General features: G+C 41.2%; 1 protein-coding gene and 1 long non-coding RNA gene across 6 annotated transcripts in view; both read right to left on the minus strand.

Moving 5' to 3' along the window:
• The window catches only part of EPHA4 (EPH receptor A4), a 159,642-nt gene that overhangs the window by 110,558 nt on the left and 24,538 nt on the right, over nt 1–24,546 (minus strand). The gene's annotated exons all lie outside the window — the stretch shown is intronic.
• Nucleotides 795–7,390, minus strand: LOC123332186. Its single transcript, XR_006548962.2, has 2 exons — nt 4,905–7,390; nt 795–4,161 (listed from the first exon to the last, which is right to left on the minus strand). It is a non-coding gene; the product is annotated as an uncharacterized LOC123332186 (long non-coding RNA).

Consider the following 24,546-nt stretch of genomic DNA (forward strand, 5'->3'; position numbering starts at 1 on the left):
CCGCAGATGACACAATACCGCCTGCTAACACAATGGTCTCTTTGGGGATGGGAATCAGGTCCAGGGTTCTGACCACTTAGAGGCGCCACACCTTGATAGCAACTGCATGACGACGCTCACTTATTCTAAGGAACCTGCCTAGGGGCCGGATTCCTGAGCATGACACAAACTGCAACTAGGAATGCAACTGACAAGACATTGTCAACAGCAGCAGAAGGAAAGGAAGAGCTGTTAGGTTTTGAGTTGACATTAAGCAGATGTTAGTGTGGGCAGGCTCTGTAGGTTTCCAAGTGAGGTCTTTAATTTCCTGTTTCTGTACAGAGCTGATGCTGACCTAATTGGGAGACTGCAGACAGCTAGCTGGTTTCCAGGAAAACTGAAAAGATGAGAGTAGAATGTTCAGATCTGGTACCTTTTTTCCTGATAGTTCTTGTGGTCATATAGCTCAGTCCTTAGCCCACAGTGCAAAACAGTCATTTCCAGCTTATAAGAAAAAAGGAAATGCCTTGGTTGCTGATACCAGCCACAAGAAAAGCCTCTCTCTTACAGACTGCCTTCTCACTCCCACCTTCTGCACAACTATCATGCAGTAATAAACTGTGTGTTTAGAGGTTCCTTGCCCATCTTCCCCTGTAGAATGCATCCTCTGATCAACAGCAGTGGTAAATGTGCCTGTTCTGTTTGCGATGGTATCTCTAGCACCGAATATAGCATCTTATATTGGTAACTGTTCAGAACATATTGGCAGACTGGATAAATGAATAGATGAATCGCCTTTAGCATCTAAACCTTGATGATCAGCCCTAGAAGGCTAAACACATGAGCAGACCACCCTTGACTCTGTGAACCAAGGTTTGTGTGTTAGTCACTCAAACATGTCTGACAATTTGTGACCCAGTGGACTGCAGCCCACCAGGTTCCCCTGTCCATGGTCTTTTCCAGGCAAGAATACTGGAGTGGGTTGCCATTCCCTTCTCCAGGGGATCTTCCTGACCCAGGGATGCAACCTGGGCCTCCTGCATTGCAAGCAGATTCTCTACCATCTGAGTTACCAGGGAACTAAAGCTTTATAAAGATCATTTTGGGCTCCTTTTCCTGTTCCTATGTTTATTGGTCACTGGGACTCAGATTTCCCTTCAAATAGCCTAGCAACATTACAGCTTCTGCTGAAAGTTGCCCAAAGGGAAACAAGACAATCCCAACCCAAGCAAGCAAGAAGGTTTGCTGATAAAACTTTAAGGGTGGGGGATGTGGGGAGGCAAAATTTGAATGTTCTCATTTAAGTACTTGGCACTCAAAGCAGTAGGAAACCCATGGTTCAGGTCACCCACCAGAAAGTGAATCCAGAGAGCTGCTTCATTTTGGAAAGTTAAAATGGTTAGATATAAAAAATGGGGAGAAAAAAGCAATAAATGTTGGAAGGGGCAGGGCTGGTGAGGGAAGAAATAAGTCATAACAAAGGCAGCCTTGAGGCCTCGGGCAGATAGGAGAAGAGATAAGTCTCTTGGCTAAGTTAGTCACACCCACCTACACACAATTCTCTTGGCAAAGGTTCCTTTACTAACAAAGCAGGCACATGTTTTAAACAAAACATGTGCAGTGTAACAGCTAGGGTGCCTATAAATGTAGTTTTAAATTAAAAAAAAAAAAAAAAAGAAAACATCAAAGGGGGCAGAATATAACAAAACATGATCCATGGTTGGAGAATACAAGAATACTGAGAGTATTAAGAGTCCTTATGGCCGCAAAGAAAACTCAAATTTCCTCAATGTACTTTAAATGATGTAGTTTTTAATAAAGGGTGTTTGGACCTTGAGTCACAGACTGCAGAGCTGACATTCACTCCAAATGCACTGTGAGGTGGGAAACACATGGTGATTCAGAGCAAGAATCAGAGGGAAAGAGAGAGGGAGAACAGGAAGGGACATCGAGAAAACTCATTTCCTTTTCTTCAGCTCTTCAGGCTAATCCAATGGAATATCTTTCTTCTGAACCAGCTATAAAGACATCCCACCTAGGAGACTGGTCTTGGAAGGTGTTAATGCTGCTGGCATTGCCACTCAAAGTTTACACAACTAACCATCCCCTAGGAAAGGAGCCTCTCAGGGTTTAAGAATAAAAGAATATGAAAAGATCTGGGCCTAGTGGTAGAACAAACAAATTTATCTTTCAAATGCAAGGCAAAGATAGCATTCTAAACTCCCAGACCAAGTAAACAAAAGCAGGCTACCTCTAACACAACCTAGAGTTCCAACCATATTCTTTCTAACTCCTCAACCAACATCTTTTTACTTCCACTATAGTTTCTCAGTTTTTCTGTCTCTCTTCTTTTAATTATCTACATTATGCTTCCACTTCTTTCATTGATAATCATCTAGATTTCAAGGTAATTTTTAAATACCCGTTTTGAGTAATAAATAAAATACAATGTCACACTGATCATCTCATGGCTGTTTAAAATCTTTTGAGATATTCCACTATGTACTCCATCAAATTCCAACAGAAGAGTCGAGATACTCAAAAACCTCATATCCAGCCCCAATTTGTCCCTCAGATATCCTACACTTCAATCATATCAGATTGTGTAGCATTTGTTCTCACTTGAATGGTTTACACATTCTCCATCACTTTCAAATAGGAAAATCTTAACCTCTCTTCTGCAGAACAAAAACGTGTTGTCTACAATTTCAGTGGACAAGGAATGCTGCCCACTATCAAGCAATCAGCCACGGATGACAGTGTACTCTGTGGGGAAGTCAGGATGTTGAAAAACATGATACTAAACCTGAAACAGTTAAGATATATATCTAAGGAAGAGTTTTGATGGGCCCACACTCTTACATCTTCCCATACATAGACAAGCACTCAATTGTTAACTTAAGACGTCTATCTTTTGTGGTCAGCAATAACCTCTTGCTGTTCGACTATGTAGTTTTGGGGGGTTTTTTTTGTTGTTGTTGTTTTTGTTTGTTCTTTTCAACGGAAACTCATAAATCCTGGCTCCTCCCTTACCTCTTCAGTTCCTTAGAGCTATCTGAGAGGCAGTCTCCTGGGTTATGGTCCTCAGTAAAGTCCCCCAAATAAAATATAACTCAAAACATTTAGGTCACGCATTTTTCTTCAGTGGACACGTGTAAGCCTAAATAAAATTAGCCAACACCTCTTCTATCAAGCATTTCTCTACATTCAGGAATTAGAGCTCAAATTTATCTTATGTCCACTACACTCCTCTCTATCTTCATTTTATTTACATATATATTTAGTTCCCTATTTTGCAGGGGGCAACCGGTAAACCCAGAGGACATTCTTATCTTTAGACACACACACATACACAAAACCTATCTTGGTGAAAACAGGTGAGAGTTCTAAATTTACTAGTCAAGTGTTTTGAGATTTTCAATTCTGATTTCTCTTCCCCAAAATCTAATCTTTGAAAGCTCATATAATCTCTGACTTTTCTTTTTCCTATGCATTTGTGACTCTGAACAAGTGAAAATCAATAATCCTTGAAATCCATGTTTTATAATATGACATCATAACATTTGATGAAACCTCACCTTCAATAGGAATTATTTCAAGTTATACAATGATAAAAGGCTACTACACATTCAATAACTCTTTAAAAAACATTTCCATTTTATTAACTATGTAGCACCTGCATGTATTTGAAAACTAAATTGTGAGAGACTCCATATAAAACAAGGTTTGGCCTCATCCACACAGCATTAACCAGACATATTTTGAAGTAATTCCTAGCCTATTCTCAACTCCACAGACTCTGTGGTGTACTACTGTGAATGTCAATCAAGTAGCCATTGCTTGGCCAAACTTCAAGCAGGCAACTTTACTTCTAAACTTGTCCTTGAATGAGGAAATGAAGAAAGCTCTATCCAGGAGCAAGCCAACAGTTCTGATGAGATGTTGCAGGATACAGAAAAAGTGGAATTGAAAGTAGTGCTAAGGTTTCTAGACCAAAAACCTGAGAGAAAAGATACCATAACCAAAATAGAGACTAGAGGAAGATGAGCTGGTTTTGCAAGGAAGGGCATGAGGTCACTAGGTGGTCACTGGATCTGAGATGTTTGAATTGAGATGTTCAGGAAGCAATTGGAAATACAGGTCTGGAGGTCAGCCAACTAGAGGTGGAGATTTAGAAAACATCTGCAAAGAGAAAAAGAATCACAGGAGTGGAGACATTGTGGGTTCAGAAGAAGTTTAGGAAAGAATCTTGAAAATATCTTTCAAAGACAATTGGAAAAAATATTGAATTAAAAAGGCAAGACAGATAACAGAAAGGGAACTGGCATTTATTGGCCACCACCAGGGAGAAGGAAATGGCAACCCACTCCAGTGTTCTTGCCTTGAGAATCCCAGGGACAGGGGAGCCTGCTGGGCTGCTGTCTATGGGGTCGCACAGAATCGGACATGACTGAAGTGACTTAGCAGTAGCACCAGGGACTAGGCCAGGTACTTAAATATGTGATCACATTTAACCCCCACCATTTTCTTTTGTTGCCGGTTATGCCCATTGTGTGTGCAAGCACCTGAAAATCTCAGTGTCCACTGCCACAGATCAAATGCTACATTCACTGTGGAAGAAACAGGATGGTGCACGAAGAAAGCTAAAGGAGATCAGATTTCACACAGCCAAGGAAATTATTAAGGAGGATAGGCATAGGGAGAGACTTGGATTGTCAACATGTCTGTATTCTTTGAGCAGAGTCTCTGGTGAGTGATGGGGGAGCAGCTAAATTTTAAGATTGGTCCCGTTGATAAAATACAATGAGTCAAAGAGTTAGTAACAATACTTATGCAATGACCAATCTAGAAATTACATTAAGACAGTAGGTTAACTGTGAACAAGTAAGCCCCCTATTACAGGGATTTAAGCCCAATCAACATACCCAATAAACACCCACTCCAACACATGGCTCTAGCAGGTCCACCACACTTCACTGACTTATGTTCCATTTTCAGTTTTATCTTCTGAAAGTCTGATCATATGCTTAATTTCTTAAAACCCAACATCCCCTGCCATAAATTGAAGGTGATAGTAAAAATAAAATTCTGTTACATTATTTTAAAACTGTGCATCACCACCTAGAACTTGAGAACCTCAATGTCATCAATAGGGCTCCCAAAGGATATATTTCAATTGAGAAAAACGAGGTGCCCAAAACAGGCTTGACTGGGAGAGGCAATAAAATATTTATTAAGTTGTGGATGGGAGATCAGATGCAGAGAGAATGGCTCCAGAGCCAAGACTCTCATCACTCCTACGTGCTGCCTTCTGGCAGGGGTTCCCCTCCCTCCTCAGCACCAGAACTCCGCAAGAATTTAAGCAGTAAACCCACCAGATTCTGCCTGAGTGCACTTTAATGCCAGGCTGCTGGGTGGAAGAAAGAAACGTGAAACTTGAGAAAGTGTAATCATGTGTAGTCAATAAGGTAAGTGGTAAGTTAAATGATCATTTCTCCAGTGTTTGCCTTTCTTTGCAGGTGTTTTTACTAAAATGAGAATGAGAATATAGCTGTACGTCATCATGACCCACTGAGTTAGACTTACAACTAGTCTTACATGAGGATGAATGGTACCTGGGAAGTACAACGGTCACTTCTGAATGAAGCCTATATCAAATGAAAAGGCAAACTAGAAAAGGTAAGGCGATGCAGTCCTAGAGAGTGACCTTTCAGAATTTCCCAAATGCTTAACCATCTACATAAAATTTAAATACATCTTAATGGCTTTACTTAAGCTAGAAAGACACAACATATAAGAAATTTGTACTTGGACTTCTCAATACTTACAACAGCTCAGGGTCCATTCAGATTACCAAACACAACCTGAATCCATTGCCACATAAAAGATCTTTCTTAGCATTTCAAAGACAGATTTGATTTGATCACATTTAATGGCTATTGCCAGTGAATTACTACAAACAGGCTCATATTTGAGATACGCATTTCCCCAATTCAGAGATTTAAAACAAAGCTTTTCGAATAATGATTATGATTTTATAACTCTTTAAATTTCCCAAACTGCCCTATCTATTGTCTGATTCATGTGAGATAAATGGTGAAGGAGAGAGGAAAAACAAGGCAAATTCCATAAGTCTATAAATATGTAATTTTACAGCTTTCTGAAAGAGCTTACTATTTTCAATACTCACCAAATTACATGCCCATGATAGAAATTTCTATTTCATAAAAGAATGTGATAAAAATTGATGATGTAAACTAGACCCATCTGTCAAGTAACGTGGCATTCACAGTGGCCTCAGGGCAAAGAAGCTGCAAGACGTGCATCCCCGATAACGTGTACACAGAGAGGACCTTCATTAAGCTGCATGAAACCTACCATTGAGGTGGATGAACACTGGTGCTAGACCACATAAACGACATATATATTAAGTTAAAAGGTAAATTTTCTGACTCGTGGCCTGGATATTAGGGCCGTGGTGGAAAACGAGCTATCATATGCTTCTTAAATTACCTTGCAGTGAAACAAGATAAGGAGGTGACCGAGGGATGTGTCCTCTACTTAGCTCCATTAGTTCCAGCGGTGGGAATGCCCATGCTCCTGGCTTCCGCTGAGTTTCCTCAGCAGCAGTAGGACGACTCAGGGGTTAAGCACACAAGTCAGACAGACTCAAAGGATGGAGCTGATGCTCAACAATGAGATGTGAGACTTAACCCTCAGCTGCACACAACATTGCGTGAGGAATACTGGAAAACTGCCCACCAAGTATTTGGCAGGGCACTCAAAACACATTGCTACCAGGCTGCCCAGAGGGCCTCAGCAGGAAACATAAACGGGGAGCCTATATCCTCTATACAGAAGTGCGTCTTCCTGAGAGTGACATTTCCTGAAAAAGCCTTGCCAAGGAAAGTGGCTAGGAGTGAGGAAGGAAAAAAACCTATGGAGTGCTTTTAGGTGTGCATCCCCCAAAATGCTCTTTACAACTCGGAATTAGATACCGTTTTTCCCATTTTATTTTCTAGATGAGAAAATAGAGTTTCAAACAAAGGTTCCAATTAGTTAAAAACGGCCAGAGCGTAAGTCAAATTGAGGATTGCCACATTCTAAAAATAACTATAACTAATATTTATTGAATGATCATGGCTCAGAATCTTACAAGCATAATCTTGCAAAGTACTTGAGACAACCTGATGAATAAGAAAATGTATGAACTCTATTTTAGACTATGGAAACTGAGGCATGCAGAGTTAAGCAAGTGCTGGAGTGTGGGTAATAAATTTTAGTGTCAGTATTTGAACCAAGGAAATATAATTCCAGAACCATGCATGTCTCGAAAGCTTCTCTTTCCCCTGTGTGCTCAGGAAATAATAGGATCCAGAGTGAAGAAAAATTCACACATACCTCCCCACACCCACACCCACCCACACTCACTTTATACACACACATATATCACATATACACACACACATACCCAATAGATGCACGCACACACACACTCATTTAAAATGGGAAAAACTTTTAAAAAGTTAAAAGTCCCAGCCTACTAATCCGCTTTGGAATAGCATAAGGAAAAAAATCTAGAATGGTGTGGTTCAGAGAATTCTTATTAAAAACATGTTCAACTGTCTTTGGTTAACGTCCTATGCACAGAGCCACCAACTCAGTCTCTCCTTGAAAAATGTGAAGAGAAAGGGAACAGGAAAGGAGAAATACTTAACCATGATGCAGGGAAGAGGCAGCTGAAACGATTGAATATATTATCCAGCTGGCCCTACCGGTAAAGAACCTGTGTGCCAAGGCAGGACACAAGAGACATGAGTTCGATCCCCGGGTCTGGAAGATCCCCTGGAGGAGGGCATGGCAACTCATTCCATTATTCTTGCCTGGAGAATCCCTTGGACAGAGGAGCCTGGCGGGCTACAGTCCATGGGGTCACAGAGAGTCAGATATGACTGAAGTGACTTAGCAAACATGCATTCCTCAAAAGATACCCTGGACAGATCTTGATAATGTCCAGATTTAGGACAAGACCAGCCCCACAGTTCGGAGGGGTCACTGCTCAAGATGTAGCCCTGACCCTCCGCCCTCCTCCCTGCCTTAGAAGTGTACCGCCAGGCTGGGCAGCCCCCGCACAAGGGAGGCCCACAAGGGTCTGTGCCCCACTCACGTGTGCTCAGAGTCACAGACCCTGGAAGCCCATACTGCCTCGGGACCATTCCTCAAATCCTTCCAAAGGAGACAAGGCAAAGTTGGCAAGAGTCGGTGCCATAGATATCAACGGCTTATACTTATCCCACAACAGCACTAGGAGTTGGATACTATGGTTATCACCATTTTACCAAAGAGGAAACTGAGGCACACAAAGATGAAGTAACTTGCCTGTCACATAGCTAAGCTCTGGATGGGATAGCGTGTATAGACTGAGGCAATTTGACTCCAGAGCTCTCAAGTGAAAGCATTAATCCCTCATGTCTGACACTTGGTGACTCCATGGACGGCAGCCCACCAGGCTCCTGTCCATGGAATTCTCCAGGTAAGAATACTAGAGAATTTCCTCTTTAGGGCATCATCTGGACTCAGGGATCAAACCCGGGTCTCCTGTATTGCGGGCAGATTCTTTATCATCTGAACCGCCAGGGAGCTCTTGAGGCTGCCCTGCAAACCCCTTCTTTTCATATTCCTTCCATTTCTGAAGCTCAGGAGCAGAGACAGGGAAATTCTTTCACATATTAAAGGTGTTTAGACACCTTTCCCAGGCCCTACCCCCACCCAGTTATTCCCTCTTCCCTCTCTCCTCCTTCTACACACACGCAACACAAACCTTATCTGTTGTTTAAAACACAGAGCTCTGCCTGTCCAGCTCACCCTTGTGTAAATGCAGGGAGATTTCCGATATGGAGGCCTGTAATCCCTCAGCAAAACTCTGATATGGGTCTCTTAGGTGAAAGAGCAAACATATTAGCTTTACAGGAGAATGTACTTATTGAGTTAAAAATACACAGACGAGAAAAGGAGGAGTGACCAGAATGGAATAGCAAAGAAAATCAACCTACTTGCAAGCCAGATAACCACCTCCACAGAAAGTCTGCATTAACCATTATATGCATTAACAACAACAATAAAATCAAACCCAACAATTAAACCTCTTATCTGCTCACTTGCCTAAAACTCCCAGTCACCTCCTTTGGTCACTTTATTCTTATTCCCTTTGAATCACCAGGGCCAGCCTCAACACCTTTTTTATTATGATACTATTATTATTATTATCTGATTCTTGCAGTGCCTGCTTACAAATCACTTGCACAAACAGTACCTCATATAATAAACTGAATCATCGGTACAACCCAGAAAAGCTGGAGTTTGCCCATTTCCCAGATTAGGAAATAGAGCTTTAGGGAGGTTACCCAGCCCAGAGAGCAGGAAGCTGATCTCCAGATTCTATAATAAATCCACTGCTGCTCCCATTTCACCTCTTTTGGTCCCTTTGATGGCCACCTCCACACCCTTCTTCCTGCATCCCAGCCTTCTGGTTCTATGTTCTTCTGTGTCATCCCCAAATTGCTACATCCCAGAATTTCCAACAGTGTTTACTCACTCATACAACTAAAGGCATGATCTTAGCCTGGATCAGATATGCCCCTCAGAAACAACCAGATCAAGAACCAAATCAGCTCGTGCAGTCTCAAATAAATTAAAAGCAGAAAGCATTAAAAACCATCTCCATATGCTCCTCCACGCTCACCCCTCCCCGCCAAAAAGGGAGAAAATATACTTCAAGAATATACGCAATCTAGTACGAGTGGGTCTCACTGAGTGATGGGACTGTAATTTTCTTCATCATGATACTTTATACTTTCTAAATTTTCTATAATTAATATATTTCACATACTGACACTGGAGGAAAAATCATTTTTTAAAATGTTAAGCCATGAAAACATTGAGATGTCATGTCGCTTGAGGAAGGAAGGAAAGGGACTTATCTTGCAGGGTCATGTGGGGGCTGTGGAGAAGATGGGGTGAAGGTGGCACCCACCATCCCCAGAGCACACGGTGGGGCAGGCTGCGTGGACAGCTCCCTCTCTCCACCAGAGGCTCTGACTTCTGGGAACCAGCTGCCCCTCCCTAAGGGCTGCCAACCCTTTCCACATCTAAACACGCTGACTTGTACCAACAGAGAATGCCTATCCTTTAAAACAAGTTTAAAGACTGTTTGGATCTCGCAGAGAGGGGGTTGATTATCCCTTAGGCAGAGCTAATTATTTTGACCTAATGCTTTGAGATCCCCTGGTATCAGATCTGACTCAAAAGCATCTCAGAGGTCATCATACCTGGTCTTGAAGCCCAGACTTAAAAGCAACATTTGAGATGCTGCCAAAGGGCATAACCTCTCTAACTCTCAGTGGCTCCACATTCACAGCACTGAAGGTGGCAGAAATTTCAGTCACCAGCTGTGACAAACGGAGCTTTTAGACCCCAATCCAACAACTGGGCAAACCCACAAATATGGTTTCCTCAATCTGAAGACAGAGCACCAGAAATGGAAAATGTGTTTTAACCTGAGTGTTACATTCACAGGAGGAAGTCTGACCTCCCACAAACCCACTCATGAAAAGGGAGAAAAACAGATTCAGAAAGTGAAAGCATTTCAAGTGTGATATTAACTGAATGTCAAAATAATAAACACACAAAGCAGACAGGCCAGAAGGAGCAAGTAATAAATCAAAACACTTGTGGGAATCGGACCTCATTAGGTTTGAAAAAAAGAACACTGTTTCACAAACTGGCTATTAGCACAGGGCTCTCTCTCCCTCCCTGCTTTTTTTTTTTCTCTTTCAAAAAAAAATTGGGACGAGGCCCAAATCTTTAATACGTAATTTCTTTCCTTATTGTACATGTCTCAGCAAGTCGCCATCAGCTGTTATTTGTTATTAAGGATCTGTGTAAACATAAAGCCAGGAGACTGACTCATGCAGCAGAACAGGAAGAGAAAGGATTTGATCACACTGTTACTTTCAACTGCCTTCGTGTTCGGCATCATCCATTAGGGAGAAGATGGCAGTTCACAGTGAAGCATTTGAGCGCATTTGGAAGCCAGTTCTTGAATGAAACAACGCAGCAGCAGGTAACCACAGATGCATGGAAAGACTTAGGGATGGGTGAAGATCTGAGCCTGGCATGGACAGGAGGTGACTCACACAGTAGAATCCTGCAGGGGAAGAGGGACACGGGGGGCCCTGGGCATCCTTCTCAGAAGGAGAACAGCTGCTAGGAAAAGCTGCTGGGCTCAGCATCCTTAAACACGTGGGCTGAGGGCTTGATGTTTATGATTTGGGAATGGGGGACAGGAGAAAGCCTGTTTTCCAGCTCCACTGGGTACTCCACAGCCCTGGGGGAGCCAGGAAGGGAAGAATTATAGCAGGACATTTGCAGTCAGCAGGAAGACATTTTTTTATTTTTTGTCCAGAAAGTAGTACATCCTACACTCAGCCCAGATTCCACTACTCTGCTGTGTTATGGGTAAATGCGATTCTCTGAGCACCCGCCTCCATTCCCGGGTACCCTGGAAGTCCTTCAAACGCCAGTTGTAAGTGGCTGAAGACAGAACTGACACCTCCAAGGCCTGGGAACTAACTTAAAAATGTTAATTTGGAGTCACATGATCAGCCCTGTTGTACCCAGCTACAATCAAGTTAAGAAAAGAATGAGTTAAGATACGACTGCTTCAATTGCAGCAAGTAAGTATGTTCTAAGACAACTCAGGGTTTCCCTGGTGGCTCTGGCAGTAAAGAATCTGCCGGCAATGCAGGAGACTGAGGTTCAATCCCTGGGTTGGGAAGATCCTCTGGAGAAGGAAATGGCAACCCCCTGTAGTATGATAATCCCATGGACAGAGGAGCCTGAGAGGCTACAGTCCATGAGTAGCAAAGAGTTGGACATGACTGAACAACTTTCATTTCACTTCAAGACAACTCAGGAAATGTAAGAGACACAGCTTCAATCCCTGGGTCGGGAAGATCCTCTGAAGAAGGGCATGGCAACCCACCCTAAGTCCCTTCAAGGACATGACTGAAGCGACTTAGCACACACACACAAGACAACTCAAGAAAGCAAGGTCAAGAAAAAACAACTACTAGAAAGTCCAGCGTGGGCTTCTAACCATGTGCATGTGTGTGTGCACAGCCGTTCTTGACTCTTTGCAACCCCCTCGGGCTGTAGCACGCCAGGCTCCTCTGTCCATGAGATTTTCCCAGGCAAGGATACTGGAGTGGGTAGCCATTCCCTTCTCCAGGGGATCTTCCCAACTCAGGGATCAAACTTGCTTCTGAATTTCCTGCATTGGCAGGCAGACTCTACCACTGAGCCACCTGGGAAGCCCCCTTCTAACCAAACTTAGTATCAAAAACTGCAAAATTAGAAAATTAACATTCAACTCTCTATTACATAAGCCTACACCACCAAAATCTAGTTAGAAAGTGTTCATACTGGGATTTATTACCCTAGTATAGATTAACAGATCAACCAGTTCAATGTTTCTGAAACACTAACCATTTCTTACATTCTTCAAAGCATTAGACTTGTTTCTGTTTGCAAATGCCATGTGTACTTTTTAAGGTTAAACAGCCAGGATGGTTGGGACTCAGAATCCTCTTTTAAAGAAGTTTGCATTGTATTCTTTTTATAAGATTTTTAGCAGCCCTCAGGCAGGAATTTCATAGTAATCACAGATGAAAGTAAAAGGAAAAAAAGATGTTCTAATTCAAGATTGAACCATGATAGAAATGAAAAATATAAAAATATACTTCTGGTACAAATTAGTACATTTGTCTTACAACTCAGGGCAGGTTTTTAATGATACCCTTTTCCTTCATTGATGCATATGAAAAGCTTTTATTCTTTTTTTAAAGACCAAAAAGCAATCACAGTTATATCCATTTAGTTGTAGCACACCTATATCTGATCTAAAGCACACCTATATCTGATCTAAACAATTTTTATGTATCTAGATATAGACAAAAACACTTCATCTAGATGTGTATTTTATTTTTACTTTTTACACTGCAGCTATTCAAAAGTGTGAAAGTCGCTCAGTCATGTCCAATTCTCTGTGACCCCATGGACTATATAATCCATGGATTTCTCCAGGCCAGAATACTGGAGTGGGTAGTCATTCCCTTCTCCAGGGAATCTTCCCAACCAGAGGATCAAACCCAGGTCTCCCACATTGCAGGCAGATTCTTTACCATCTGAGCCACCAGCTATTCAAACCCAAAGAGAATTCTGTATTTGAACAAAGGCCAGGACCTGGTGGTCCTGTCAGCAAAGTAGAGACTGAAGGACAAATGTTTGCTTAATGAAGGGACAGATGAATGAAGAGAGACTGCATGCAGAATTTCCCAATGAAAATTTGTCAGAGGAATTTCCTGGTGGTCCAGTGGTTAGGGAGCTTCCCAGGTGGCTCAGTGATAAAGAATCCACCTACCAATGCAGGAGACATGAGTTAGAGCCCTGGGTCAGGAAGATCCCCTGGAGAAGGAGATGACAACCCAACCCAGCATTCTTGCATTGGAAATTCCGTGTACAGAAGAACCTGGTGGGTTACAACTCATGGGGGTTGCAAACAGTCAAAAATGACTGAGCAACTGAGCACGCAGCAGTGGTTCGGGCTCCAAGCTTCCACTGCTCTGGGCCCAGGTTTAATCACTGGTCGGGGAACTAAGATTCCACAAGCCATGTGGAACAGCCAAAAAACAAATCAAAGGAAAGGGTGTCAGAAGCAAGAACCTCTAGCTGCCATCACTGACCCTTTTCCTTTTTCAAGGTGCAGCCAATGCTCTTTCAGAGAGGAACCCATTGAGACAAACCAACCGTATTACAGTGTTTGCAAGGGAAATTTCAAACAACCATCGACTGTCACCAAGATAGTTAAATGCATCCTATTAAAAGATCAGAAAAGTGGATCAGTTGAGATTCCACAATCAATTCTGCTTGTTGGCCACCTGTAATTTCCTAAGTAGGCACATGCTTTAACCAAATCCCTTCTCATTCTAAAGGCAGGTTATTAACTTCAGTTCCTGCTTAAGGAATCAACGCTTTGAGCCAATTTATGAGCTTCCAGGAGATCAGCGTAAAAATAAAGCAGTCATGTCAATACTGCCTGCTACGTTTCATTTGAGCCAAGCAAAAGGCCTTGGTATGGAAACTAAAAGGAAGTTCCGTTTAACAATGAATATGCCCTATAGTAAACTTGAGGGCTCGGTGGTCAAGAATCTGCCTGCATTGCAGGAGACAAGCGTTCGATCCCTGGGTCGGGAAGATCCCCTGGAGAAGGGAATGGCATCCCACTCCAGTATTCTTGCCTGGAGAATCTCCTGGTCAAAGAAGCCTGGCAGGCTACAGCACAAGGGGGCAGTAAAGTCGGACATGACTGAGCACATAGTAAATTCATTATTTATCCTATCATCTGGCAGCTCTACTTCTCTAAACACTGGCATTTTTTGGTCCAAATATGTAAACAAATCATAAGGCCTTATTGGTTTCTCGTTCTGTTTGTGGCCCTTCGCTGAATGTTTGAATGAGGAAATGGAGACAGTAGCAGTCATCACCCCTTGCCCCTGCCTCCCACACATGTCAATAAAGGACACAGACACGTACTTGATTAAGGGGGTTGATGACTCTTAAGAGAAGAAAGCTGTTGTGCTCAAAGCGAATGTGTGAGAAGGGTTATAAGTCTTCTATTCTAAGATACATGAAAATCTCCTAAGGGATACAGACTGAAAAGCTGAAAGAAAAACAATCATGACAAATCAACAGTACCTTTTCTTTCTTTTTTTTTTTTTTTTTTTTGGTTTTCAAACAACTGATTTGTCATTTTCTCTTTTTGCTTAAATAAAGCAAATCCACCTTTAAATATAACCTCCAGGTCAACTTTACTGGGAGGCTTTATCTTTTTTCTTCATGCCTTAATGGTAGAACAGAGGTTTGAGTAAACATCACAAATCTTCATATCAACGAAACATTCCATTTAGCTGAAGGAAATATCTAGAGTCTTCTATGCTCAGTGGTTCTCAATGGCTAGAAGGGAGCAGGCAATCAAGGACTATATACTGAATGAGCAAGAAAAGAAACCAAATCCTTCCTCCACTCTTTAAAGTCTTCCAAAAATCTAGTGTCCTCAGGCCCAGGCATGATAGTTAATTCCCTATTCTTAGCTCAAGAGGTGTTCATTTCTCTCCTACCACCTTTATTATCCCAGTTTTATCAAGTTTCTCTTCTCCCTGAAAACCTTTCCAGATAACTCCAGTCAACTTTCCCTCCCCCCTACCCTGATCTCCATAGAACCAGCATTTAATATCTTATCAAACATTTTGATGACAAAGAGCTAAAAGGCATCCTGTAAAACACTTATTCCAGCTAATTATTTTCTACATGTGGGAAAGTTAAGAAACTTGCCCATGATCAGATAACTGCATACTTTCAAACACAGATTTGAAGCTCAGTGTTTCCACCCTAAAGTACTCCTCAAGAAGACTATAGACCTTTTGGGGAGCTTGGGCTTTAGATGAGAAATTACTTTAAGTAAATGTACTGGTAGTTTACCCTTTCACTGAAAGCTAACCATTATGTTCCTTGCATAAAGTTGCTCTGCAGTAGATCCTCAACCTTTATTTCCCCAAACCCCATTAGTTCCTAAATTAGAAAATCCCTATCAGATATGCAGATGACACCACCCTTATGGCAGAAAGCAAAGAATTAAAAAGCTTCTTGATGAAAATGAAAGAGGAGAGTGAAAAAATTGGCTTAAAATTCAACATTCAGAAACTAAAATCATGGCATCAGGTCCCATCACTTCATGACAAATAGATGGGGAAACAGTGAGACTTTATTTTCTTGGGCTCCAAAATCACTGCAGATGGTGACTGCAGCCATGAAATTAAAAGATGCTTGCTCCTTGGAAGAAAAACTATGACCAACCTAGACAGGATACTAAAAAGCAGAGACATTACTTTGCCAACAAAGGTCCATCTAGTCAAAGCTGCGGTTTTTCCAGTCTTCATGTATGGATGTGAGAGCTGTACCACAAAGAAAGCTGAGTGCTGAAGAATTGATGCTTTTGAACTGTGGTGTTGGAGAAGACTCTTGAGAGTCCCTTGGACTGCAAGGAGATCAAACCAGACAATTCTAAAGGAAATTAGTCCTAAATATTCATTGGAAGGACTAATGCTGAATCTGGAAGTTCCAATAGCTTGGCCACCTGATGTGAAGAACTGACTCATTTGAAAAGACCCTGATGCTAGGAAAGATTGAAGACAGGAGGAGAAGGGGAGGACAGAGGATGAGATGATTGGATCGCATCACCAACTTGATGGACATGAGTTTGAGTAAGCTCCAGGCATTGGTGATGAACAGGGAAGCCTGGCATGCTGCAGTTCATGGGGTTGCAAAGAGTCGGACATGACTGAGTGACTGAACTGAACTGATTATAAAATATAATTTGGTCAAATCTTTCAATTTGACCAAATCAAACTTCTGAAAAGGATTTCTATAATCCCAATTTAGGACAATTCAAAGTATAATGTGAGAACATGTATCCAACCAGAAAAACAAAGACACATTGAAAGAAAGCATAGCATCATAGTTTAGACTGTAAATCAATAGCCAGACTTCTCAGGTTGAGTCCAGACTCCACATTTACTAGCTGTGTGGCTTTGGACAAGTTGCTTTGTTCTCTGGGCCTTACTTTCCTTATCTATGAAAAAAGGAATAATGACAGTCACTACCTTCACCAGGTTGTAAAGCTACAAAGAAATACTGCAAGAAAAGAGGTTAACATAGAGCCAGATTCTCAACAAGTGTGCATGGTGACCTTAACACAAATGATTTAAAGCAATGGCAGAAAATTAAAAAAATAAATAAATAAAATAAACAAGATATACTGCTATATACCCAAGGGCCTATGAGTGCATTTATGAACCACTGTTAACATTCATTCATGCAAGTTTCCATTCATTCACTCATTCATTTCAACAGCAAGTACATACCAGGCTCAGTTCTAGGATTCTGAGGATTCAAGAGGGAATTAACTAGATCTGATCTTCCTGGTGGCTCAGAGGTTAAAGCGTCTGCCTCCAATGCGGGAGACCAGGGTTCGATCCCTGGGTTGGGAAGAGCCCCTGGAGAAGGAAATGGTAACCCACTCCAGTATTCTTGCCTGGAGAATCCCATGGACAGAGAAGCCTGGTAGGCTACAGTCCATGGGGTCGCAAAGAGTTGGACACGACTGAGCGACTTCACCTCACCTTCACCTTTGATCTACAGAGGTTACACTGTGATTGACAGCTAAAGCCAAGAATGCCGGACCGCACCCTTATTCCACTAATTTAACCATGGCTGCAAACACTTCTTTTGAAGCTGTATTCACAGTAGGATTACTCATGAAAAGAATTTGTTACAATGCAATCACTCATTGTTCTTGAATTAACAAATACATATAACACAGCATGATCAATCTCCTTACCTACCACAATCCTGTCTATAAATTATTTGATTTCCAAAAATGAAATCCATCTTAAAGCACACAATTATCCAGTACCAAGCACATCTGAAAAGAAGACAGGGATTTTTAAAAAGGCAATCCCAAAATTTTCAAGTCATAGCAGCAATATATTAATTCTATAACACTGTCAAGGTGACCACTTTCAAGGATCTATTTGCATAAAAGTCTCTGTATGGGTGCTCTGAAATAAAATCATGCTGTACTTGAGAGTTACACAGACTTTTGTGTAAGTACACTGCTCAGCAAAACTGAATGTCTAGCATACAGCAAGCACAAAATGAGTAATTTATTGAATTGAACTAAGAGTCTAAAACATACTGGAATGAAATAGATGTGTGAAAAGGGTTATAAGTCTTCTATTCTAAAACACAAATGAAAATCTCCTTAGGGATACAGCTCTACCTGTAATTTATTTCTACATTATTCTTGTGTGTAATATTATTTTTGGCATGTTAATGTATTGTCAAAGAATTCCAATCTAGTGACATGACAAAAGCTGTATTTCATTCTGGAATGTAAAAAGTGTGAAAATCAATTGAATTATATATCAATGACAAGCAATAAGGATAACCAGTATATTCTGGGTAATGTCAACTTTTCCAAAATGATTAGCAGCCTAGAGCTATTAGATTAATTACTAGAATTTTATTCTTACTTTTATAATCATTTGGATTTGCTGAAGGGAGATAAAGACTCAAAGCCCTTTTTACTCCCCTCCCCCAAAAGAAAAAAGTGATTTGCTAGATTCCACATAATTCAGATGATTAACTTCTTTTCTTGGCACTTGACTAAACCCCTGAGTTTATGCTGGAAAATAAAATAAGTGCTGAAAGTTGAAGTCACTCTTTGATCTAGTAAATAAACCCACAGAAAATTTACCCTCAATTACACTCTTTAAATTTATGACATATCTAGTACTGTAACAAGATGGTGACAAATAGTGATTTCTTACTGAAAAGACATGATGCACTCTGTGATCAATAGGCCTCTTAGAAACAAACAAAACTGCAGTGACATTTTTCTTTTTACATTGTTTATTCATTCATCTCAGTGATCATATATGGAGTACCAGGACAGAATAGAACTCTGGGTACTATATTTCAGGGACTAGAAGAGATGCAATGATAAATGGAAAATACACTGAGGCCTGGAAGAACATAGATTCTGACTGAACTGTCATGTACAGTTGCATAGGTTGTTCACTGCACAAAGGCATCAAACTGAAGGGGAAACTGAAAGGAAAGTGGAGTCTGAAATACAGCTAAAATGCTGCTTACCACGCTCTGGGCCTTGAAACAAGACCATAACAACTAGTAGTAGTAGTAGTAGTAAGAGCTTATTTTTACTGAGTAGTTACTATGTTCCAGACATGGTTCAGGTGCTTTGCAAGTATTTACACGTCTAATCCATACAACCACCTGTGGAGGAAGCACTATTACTACCTGCATTTAATATACAAGTAAATCAAGCACAGAGAAATAAGTTGATTTGCTGAAAAGTCAAACAGGTAATAAGCAGTAGGGAGCTGACTCACTGACTCACTGCGCCGTGAAAAGAATGAATATGTTAATAGAAAGTATAAGCAATATTAAGAAGCACAATCAAAACTCTCAGGAGAGTTCAAAGGGAAAGCTGCTGCTTGAGAGGGCCTTGAAGGACGTGTCTAACAGTGACAGGCAGGGAAGCCTGGTGGGCAGTGGAATCCTGTGGACAGAAGGCCTGAGGTTGCTTCTTACAGCACTGAAGCATTAGAGAGAAAACATGAAAGACTCTGGACCACCGTGCCCTGCAGGGTCAGAGGTCAAAGTCAAGGGTGACTTCAGAGCAGGAGGGTCACATGATCAACACTCAGGGTTAGGAAGATGAATAATCCCAGCCTATACGTTTCCCATTATAATTATATAATCCAGCCTACATCATAAAGGCTGGATGGGCCTGGAGGACCAGAGAGAAGAGGGAACAGACTTGTCATTATGCCTAAATACCACTTCATTTATTAGTACTTGTCCATTTTTATGAGATACTTTTCTTAATTAATAAATTCAATAAATACTCTCTATTCATAGCAAAATATCCAGCCACTGCTCTTGAGATGACTCAAGTTTCCACGTGCAAAACAAAACAAATATACATCCTACTGGTGATAAATTGTAGCTAGTGAATCAAACCTCCCTTAGTTGTCTTGATATCTGATATAGGATCAATACATATTTTAAATATTTTGGCCAAGACAACTTAAATTACCAAATAGTCACACTTCTGATTAACACACTATTTTTTCCTCCTTTTGTAGAATATGACCTTTTTAAAATGTGATTTTACATTCAATGGGAATTCAGCAAGCTTTCTATACCAATCTGTGCTCTCATTATAGGATCAGAAAAATAAACAAGAGAATTTTTACTGAATCTGAGTGGGAGAGGCAATTACTGTTGAATTATAATAATCTTAAAATTATAAGGGATCAGAGTAGTTATTCCGGTCCTTCTCTCCAGTGTGGGATACTTGCTGAGGCTTCTCTTACTAAAGTCTCCCTCTAGTTTCTACTTAAACATTTTCCATGGCATAGAGCCGCTTCTCTTTGATGGGTTGGCTGTTCAGACCTGTAAAACTTCACTAACACGGGCAGCAGAGGGAGATGACTCCCAGGAGACTAGATCTAAAGAAAGTGACCAAATTCATGTCCAAAATATCATGAAGAACCAAGTCTTGATTGGGGACAACATCAAACTCTCAGAACTCCCAGCTAGAAGCAGCTAGAGATAGCATAATCAGAAGGTACCACCCTGGCAGTTGGATAGGCAACCCACATTCAAGTTCCTGATGATTCAAAACAAGATTCTGTGGGATTGAGAAATAGGGCGCAACTCTTTACGGGAAGGGATCAGCAAGCGCATCCACAGAGGATTTTGGGGTTCCAGCCAAAGGTGCTGGTCCCATTGGGGAACTGGAATGCCGAGCTGGAAAGAGAAAGGAGTAGCTGGTGTTTCTGGGCCAATAAAGTCCGTGGGAAGCTGCAACACCACAGACGTGAAGATGCCAATAATCACTCCAAGCAGGACAGGAATGCAGCCTACAACAGCAAAACGAATCACCTACCCAGGAAGCAGGTGATTCTAATGAAGCACTTTCTTGTCTTGCACTGCCAGGAGAAAGGAAAAGGCAAGTCCCACCAGACAAACAGAGAAACATCATTCTGCACTGAGGCAAGGACAGCAAGAGGCCAGAGGATGGGTACAGGGGTGATGCCAAACCTGACTTCTGGTTTTCTGTGTGTATTTCCTTCTCTCATTTTCCAGATGCTCTATAATGAACAGGATTTGTTTCATAAATAAAATGTGATAATTCATTTAACAGGGGAAAATCCATCAAAACTAACATGCTTTTATTTTTTCACATCACTAAGAGATGAGTTGCAGAAAGAAGGATGAATGTTAAAGGTTTGAGGAAATGCATGCAAGGTTTCACTGTCCTTGGAGACACTATTTCCAAATGACAGGATCTTCCAGTTTAAAGCCAATGTGTGCAGGAACGCTTCACTGAGAAAGACAGAGGCCAAAGGAATTGATGAAGGTGGGAAAGAAAGGATGTAATGTTTTTCCATATCCCATCCATGCAACTGGAGAAATAACTTGCAGTGTTTATCTTAAAACTAAACTGCATAATTAATATCCCATGGTGAGCAAGTCGGTTCTAGGAGATAAGTGCAGGGAATGTTCGTATAGGCTCTTGGATGGCCCAGTTTAAGGGTGTTAAATCTCTGGAGTGTGACAAGATGAATTTTAAGGCCACAGAAACAATTGATTACACAGCAATCAGTGAATCAGTGCATTTAACTCATAAAGAGGGAGAATTAGCCAACCCTTCAGGAATTTGAAAAGCTGATTTCTGAGAGTGGACATGGTTTAAAGCCCACACATAGTCCATGACATCCTTTTCCTTTCCAGTTGCTGAAGCCCTGAAGGCATACTGTAAAACTATTAAGAAAACAGTAACTCAGGGATTATATGAAGCAATCAGCCTCATCAAGCTCACTTTCACAATGCCTTTATGAAAAGCAGTGATTCTCTGAGTTTCAAAAGCAATGATGTTCGTTAGATAGTAGGAGAGAAAATTTAAAGGAGATTTAGAGGCAATAATGTACTTCAGGTGACTATACTATATAATCATTTATATCAAAGAGGATCCTTTATATTGGGCTTCCCAGGTGGCACAATGGTAAAGAATCCACCTGCCAATGCAGGAGATGCAAGAAATGTGAGTTCAATCCCTAGGTAGGAAGATCCCCCTAGAGCAGGAAATGGCTCCAGTATTCTTGCCTGGAAAATTCCATGGACAGAGGAGTCTGTAGGCTACACTCTGTTAGGTCACGAAAGAGTCAGACGTGACTGAACACACACAAACACATACATCCTTCATATTAGAGTGTAGTTACAATCAGCTATCACAGATAGCCAATGAATCCTATCTTTGTTTAAAATAAGCTTAAAAGTTAATTGCCTTTTTTTTAGGATGAAAAGAAAGCATCTGTAGGCAAAAGCCTTAAAAGAAGTTTTATCACATGCAAGTGCTAATGAGTAAAACTACCTCCACTTTGGAGTTCACTGCATTAATGAGGATTGTATGGAAATCATCATATGATCTCACTGAAGGTATGCTGTTTCTCATTGTTTCAAGCTTAGGTAAGCATGTTATCTCAAAACTGTGTCTTTTTCAATAATATCAAAGCCTCTAAAACTGCACATTTTTCAAACCAACAGTTATTAGAAAATAATTAAGCCTATATTTGAAGATGTTGCTTAAGGATATCCACAATGTTAGTACGCCACGCCGAAAGCAACCTAAAATCCCAACAATAGAGGACAGGTAAAGAAAGTGCGCCTTATCCAAGTAACAGAAATCTCTGTAGCCCTTAAAAGCCGTGTTATGAAGTTGTATTTTATCGTCATTCCATATGATGGGTAACTCGGTGAGTGTGCGTGCCTGGGCACATACCAAAACCTGGAAGCACAGAAACCAAAACAGTAAGTCTGACTCATTATGTGGTGACATTATAGATGATTTGGCCAGTCTTTTTTACTTGCCTACGGTATTACCATATTTTTCTACAAAAAAACATGAATTTCTCATGATGTTTTTTCTTTTCTGATCACAATAACTTTGTGATTCATCAGTTCCTTTCAACATGCTTTTAAACCATACTTAGGTACTCCAATAAGTAGAATGCCCCACGGTACACAGCAGCTATGAAAGCAAAAGTGGAAGTGTTAGTCGTTCAGTCGAGTAGGCCTCTTTGCAACCCCAAGGGCTGTAGGCTTCTCTGTCAATGGGGATTCTCCAGGCAAGCGGGTTGCCATGCCCTCCTCCAGGGGATCGTCCCAACCCAGGAATCGAACCCAGGTCTCCCGCATTGTGGGCAGATTCTTTACTGTCTGAGCCACCAGGGAAGCCCTGTTTGAAGTATAATTGACTTAAACCATTACATTAGATCCTGGTGTACAACACAAGGATATTTCTATACATCACAAAATGATCACCATGACAAGTCTAGTTACCATCTGTCACCATGCAAAGATATTACATTATTATTGACAATATTCCCCACCCAGTACATTTCATTTCTGTGACTCATTTATTTTGTAACTGAAGTTTGTACCTCTTTATTAATTTATTATATACTTTATTAATCTGAGCCTCAGTTTCCTCATCTGGAAAATGAAAAGCATGAATTAAATAAAGGACTTCCTTCCAGTTTGAATATTCTTTAGCTCTAAGAGGAAAGACATCCCACTTCACCAAGCCACAGTATGGAAGAGGGTTTCTGTCAGCAATAGAACCAAACCAAACTAGTCTATCTCGCCATCAGGCTAAGAAGGGTGTGCAAAAATAGCCTCCAATATGTCTCTGTTATTTACAAGACTAGGAAGAAATCTTTTGGAAAAGTTACTACTCAGCTTGTGTGCCTGTGTGTGTGCTTAGTCATTCAGCCATGCTCGACTCTTTACAACCACATGGACTGTAGCCCACCAGGCTCCTTTGTCCATGGGATTTTCCAGGCAAGAATACTGGAGTGGGTTACCGTTTCCTCCTCCAGGGGATCCTCCTGACTCAGGGATTGAACTGGTGTCTCCCGCATCTCCTGCAATGGCAGGCACATTCTTTACCATTGTACCACCTGGGAATCCAACTACTCAGCTTTGTGTTGTGTTAGTTGCTCGGTCGTGTTTGACTCTTTGTAACCCCATGGTCTGTCCATGGAATTTCTAGGCAAGAATACTGGAGTGGGTTGCCATTCCCTTCTCCAGGGTGTCTTCCTGACCCAGAGATCAAACCAGGGTCTCTGGCATTGCAGGCAGATTCTTTCCCGTCTGAGCCACCTACTATATTTCCTATGTGAAACATTTGTGTATAGAAAACTGGTTTGCATGTTAAATTAATGACCTCCTTTATCAATTAGCATTGTGTTGCAAGCAACAGAAAACCTGGTTGTAAATGATTTAGGACCCCCTCTGAAAAAAAAAGAATTTTTGAGACTTGCATAACAGAACAATTCAGGATACAGCTGGTGTTAGGTGTTGAAAGTGAGCCATTTTCACTGAAGCCGCAAGGTAGCAACACGAGGGAATGAGGGTGAATAGCTGTGTAGGTACTGAAGGAACCACGTAGGCCACCATTTCCAATGCTGACCCCACCTTTTTTCTCCTTGCACCTAACTGCAGAAATGAATTGCGTTACAAAAGATTCCATTGCCATTTTTTTCCTGCACTCATTTGCAAATAAATACGCTATTTGAACCAGCATAAAAGCACAAATCCAACATTTAGATTATTAAAAGCACATCCTCTTTTTAGATTGATTTTCCAGGTAAATAGCCCTTGGGTTTATCGTACCACCTCTGAGAAATTAAAAGTTATTCGGTTCAGCTATCCTCCAGTTAAGAGGAGATGATGTTCTATCTTATGTAGACTTGGGTCTATGCTTATAACCTCCCTCTGTGCTGTGATTCAGAGTCA

This window comes from Bubalus bubalis, chromosome 2 (assembly GCF_019923935.1).
Source record: "Bubalus bubalis isolate 160015118507 breed Murrah chromosome 2, NDDB_SH_1, whole genome shotgun sequence".
Classification (NCBI taxonomy): domain Eukaryota; kingdom Metazoa; phylum Chordata; class Mammalia; order Artiodactyla; family Bovidae; genus Bubalus; species Bubalus bubalis.